At 42.4% G+C, this 5,039-nt stretch overlaps 1 non-coding gene across 1 annotated transcript; it reads left to right on the top strand.

The window, feature by feature from the left end:
- Positions 1-4,692: 4,692 nt before the first annotated feature.
- Positions 4,693-4,799, top strand: LOC140885694 (small nucleolar RNA R71). The gene has a single exon (XR_012151113.1). It is a non-coding gene; the product is annotated as a small nucleolar RNA R71 (small nucleolar RNA).
- Positions 4,800-5,039: the final 240 nt, after the last annotated feature.

Raw genomic sequence — 5,039 nt, 5'->3', positions numbered from 1 at the left:
TGACTGACGGAGTGCAGGAGGAAAATACCGCTTTTGGAAAGCTGTGCGGAACTCGGCCCAGGTGGCCACTCCTCCCGCCGCAACAAAAGGTGCAGAAGTAAACCTCCACCACCTGCGCGCACGCCCATCCAGAAGATAGCCAAGGGTCTCCACCTTCTGCTCCTCGGTGCATTGGAAAGTCTGAAAAGTCATCTCCATGCGGTCTAACCAGTTCTCCGCATCCTCCGGAGATTCACCTCCAACTAAGGGCTTAGGACCCATAGCTAAGAATCGACGCACAGTAAAACGCTCGTCGTCATGGTGACGATGACGCCGTTCTCGACGAGGCTCCCGGTCGGCATCACCCCAACGCCCACCAACACTGCCATGAGAACTCTGGTCGTCACGATTTGACATCTACAAAAATACCTCAAGATGAGACTAAATCCCAAGAATTCTTTTGCATGCTCTGATACCATAAATATAGTGACCCTTTACCCGGATCACCTACTAAACAGAACTTAGGCATGCACTTAACTTAATTAAACAGATATCAGAATAAAACTGCGGAAACCAAAAACATTATACAATCCCAAGAAAAGGAATCTGTAAATAATCCAATAATATACAACCAAATCGAATAGTTGTATAAACCCAAAACAACAGTAATAAAACCTAAGCGAAGCTCCAGCCGGCCAACCACTGACTAGCCCCTCCTGGATCCACCCTCCTCGTCCAATCGCAAACCTGCCCCATAGAATAGGGTGTCCAGAAAATACAGAGTACGAGACGTGAGAATAAAACGCTCAGTGCGAGAGTATGAGTATACATGCATGCAAAGTGAACTCCCTATAGACTCGAGGTCAAGGATCAGATAACAGAGAAAGACCGGGCCCTGGTATGTAGCACGCTGTGCCGTCGCTTCAGGAGGTGGCTCCCATACCAAGATAACCGTGGATACGCCGGACCCAAATCGATGGAAGTCCATCCACTAACAGGATAGGGTACAACCCTACTAACAGACATCTCGAAAGAGATACAGCAAGATGCAAATGAATGCAGCATAATATCATGGCATATAAATCATGCAGTCACATAATACATGCATACTCAGTCAGGATATCTCGAACAGTACTTTCGTACCTCAAAATAGTGCAAGCTCTACCAACTCTAGGTCCACGCCTATAGTCTGCTCTACACTGCCAAATGATACTACTATCATTAAAGTGCTCTAAAAGCCTTAACTAAGCTATTGCATACTCCTAAATATTTATAGGAAGCAAAAGCTATACCTTCGTTCGTCGTTAGCCCTTTGATGTCGATGCCTCCAGAACTTGGGCACAACTACGCTATGACTATCGAATGCCTCGCCGACCTCCGGACCAAGCCTAAGAAGAGTAGAACAGCTCCAAAAGGACTAGAAAGGAAAGGAGAACTCGGAATTGGCAAATGAGAGTGAAGCCTCGGCCTTCTATTTATAGACAACGATCGGAACTTCCGATCCTTGATCGGAACGTCCGAACCTCGATCGAAACGTCCGATCCTGCCATCGGAGCTTCCGAAGATCCTGATCTGCCACGTGTCAAAATATCACTTGTTGACTCCGGATAGGGGTGATTGGAGCTTCCGGTCCTGATCGGAGCTTCCGATCCAACCACACGTCATGCCTGACGTAATAACATCGGTGCCTCCGATCGCTCATCGGAGCTTCCGATCCTGTTCGGAGCTTCCGATCGTTCCTTCGGAGCTTCCGATCCGTTCGATACCCAATTCAACTAATTAGCATTAATCCTTTAATTACTCAATTAGGGTACGAGCTATTACAAAAGAGGATAGGGGCTTAGAAATTTTAGAAAAATCTTTGATAAAACGCCGATAGAAACCAGCGTGCCCTAAGAAACTTCTCACTCCCTTAATAGATGTTGGTGGAGGTAGATTTTTTATGACTTGTGCCCTAAGAAACTTCTCACTCCCTTAATAGATGTTGGTGGAGGTAGATTTTTTATGACTTCCACTTTTGCTTTATCCACCTCCATTCCCTGTTCAGAAATTTTGTGCCCAAGCACAATGCCTTCCTGTACCATAAACTGACACTTTTCCCAATTCAAAACCAAGTTAGTTTCCTCACATCGTAATAGCACCAAATGCAAATTTTTCAGACAATCATCAAAAGAAGATCCAAAAATAGAAAATTCATCCATAAATATCTCTAGGAAATTCTCTGTCATGTCATGAAAAATAGCAGTCATACATCTTTGAAAAGTGGCGGGTGCATTACACAATCCAAACGACATCCGCCTATACTCAAAGGTACCATAAAGGCAAGTGAAAGTTTTTTTTCTCTTGGTCCTCTGGTGCAATCATGATTTGATTATATCCCGAATACCCATCTAGAAAGCAATAAAATTCATGACCCGACAATCGCTCAAGCATTTGATCAATGAAGGGGAGGGGAAAATGGTCCTTACGAGTGGCGTCATTCAACTTCCTATAATCAATGCACACACGCCAACCCGTAACCGTTCTAGTGGGTATCAACTCATTTTTGTCATATTTTATCACAGTTATACCACCTTTCTTAGGAACACACTGTATAGGACTCACCCATGCGCTGTCAGAAATAGGATAGATGATACCTGCGTCCAAGAGTTTAATGGTTTCATCTTTTACTACCTCTTGCATCTTCGGGTTCAGCCTCCGCTGAGGCTGAACCACAGAAGAGTACTTATCCTCCATCAAAATTTTGTGCATGCAAATCGATGGATTGATTCCCTTAATGTCAGCCACTTTCCATGCGAAGGCTCTCTTATGCTCCTTTAATATGTGTACCAACTTTTTCTCCATCACACCTGTAAGACAAGAAGAAATAATAACAGGTAAATTATTATCATCACCCAAATAAACATATTTTAGATGTGAAGGTAAAGGTTTGAGTTCTAGAGTAGGTGGTGCATCTATGCTTGGTTGTTGAAGGACTAAATCCTGCCTATCTCCCAATTCTTCGAGTCTGAATCGCACTTGATTCTTCAATTGAAGATTAGCAGTAAAATATGCAATGATATTTTTCCTCTCTTCATCAAAGTCATCCTCACATCCATCATTTATAAGTGCAACTTTTAAAGGGTCTTTTAACTCATCCTGCACAAAATTATGAACAAGTGAATCCAATGCATCAATTCTAAAACAATCATTATTGTGCAGTGTGTGCTTTAGTGCATTAAAAACATCAAAAGTGATTTACTCCTCTCCTACTCTCAATAACAACTTCCCTTTTTGCACGTCAATTAGGGCTTTTCCAGTCGCCAGAAAAGGTCTGCCCAAGATCAATGGCATATCCAGGTCCTCCTCCATGTCAAGCACCACAAAATCTACTGGGAAAATAAATTTGTCCACTTTAACCAGCACATCTTCAATTATTCCTCGTGGATACTTTATGGATCTATCTGCCAGTTGCAGAGAAACTCTTGTAGGCTTTGGTTCTCCCATTCCAAGCTTCCTAAACACAAAAAATGACATCAAGTTAATGCTGGCACCCAAATCACAAAGAGCCTTATGAAAAACCACATCAACAATAATGCAAGGGATAGAAAAACTCCCTGGATCTTTCAACTTCGTTGGAATTTTGTTTTGCACTAATGCAGAACAATTCTCAGTTAAGTTGACCATGGCATGCTCCTCAATTTTTCTCTTGCTTGCTAAGATTTCCTTCAAAAATTTTGCATAACTAGGCATTTGCAACAATGCATCAGCAAAAGGTATATTAATATGTAACTTCTTAAACACCTCAAGAAATTTTGAAAATTGCGAATCAAGTTTCGCTTTCTTCAGTGCTGCAGGAAACGGAGGTGGAATAACAATATTAGATTTTGATGTGGGTGATTGTGTAGAGTCAGATGACTTACCTGTAGATGGCTCTTTCTCACCCTCCTTCTTTTTCTCTTCGTGCTCCAACTCCTTGGTTTCCAGTTTCTTCCCACTTCGCAACTCTACGGCCTTTACTTGCTCCTTTGGATTAGTCTCAGTGTAATTGGCAAAGTTCCTGGCTCTCGATTTGATATCCTCTTTGCCAGCTACCCTATTTGATTTTCCAAACTTCTTATAGTTGCGTCTTGGTTCTGCATTCGAGTCTCAGTGGATGATATAAAATTTTGCATCATTTGCTCTAAACTGGACTTCTCCTCTTGAGGTTGCTTCACAGGATTTTGATTCTGATATGGCCTAGACTGATTGTTGTGACCACCCCAAGAAAAATTCGGATGTTTCCTCCACCCCGGATTATATGTATTTGAATACGGGTCAAACCTGGGGTGATTTTGACTTTCCACGTGATTCACTGGTGCCTCATCCTGCACATAAAAAGGATTACCATCTTGACAATCTTTAGTGAAATGCTCACCTTGACACCTATCGCAGAACACCTCCTGAATACGTATCGCAGAATTTCCTAAGCTCAATCCATCAATCTTCTTATTCATAGCCTCCAGTTGTGCTGTCATCGAAGTGAATGCGTCCACTTGATGAATTCCTGCTGATTTTCGCATCATGCTCCTCTCAGATTGAGGTTGATAGCTACTAGAGGCCATTTCCTCAAACAGTTCATAACCATCTTCTGGCGATTTCCGCAAAAGATTCCCACCTGCAGCTGCATCCAACATAGTACGATTTGCAGATAGTAAACCATAATAGAAAGTTTGTACCACAAGCCAATCAGGCAACTGATGATGTGGGCATCTCCTTAGCATATCTTTGTAGCGCTCCCATGCTTCATACAACGACTCTTGTTCCCCTTGAGCAAACATAGTGATGTCGGTTCTCAGCTTTATGGACTTCGAGGGAGGAAAGTACTTAGTAAGGAACGTTTTAGCCAAATCTCCCCATGTTATGATAGAACCTGCAGGTAAACTATTCAACCACGATTTAGCTTTGTCTCTTAATGAAAAAGGAAATAAACGTAGACGAATAGCGTCATCAGAAACTCCCTGTTGTTTGAAAGTATCACAGATTTCCAAGAAGTTTTCAATATGAGCATTAGGATCATCAATGGTAGATCCACCGAATTG

Source organism: Henckelia pumila, chromosome 2 (assembly GCF_033568475.1).
Source record: "Henckelia pumila isolate YLH828 chromosome 2, ASM3356847v2, whole genome shotgun sequence".
NCBI lineage: Eukaryota > Viridiplantae > Streptophyta > Magnoliopsida > Lamiales > Gesneriaceae > Henckelia > Henckelia pumila.
Note: the sequence above shows the minus strand (reverse complement) of the source record. Positions and strands in the feature narration are given on the sequence as shown.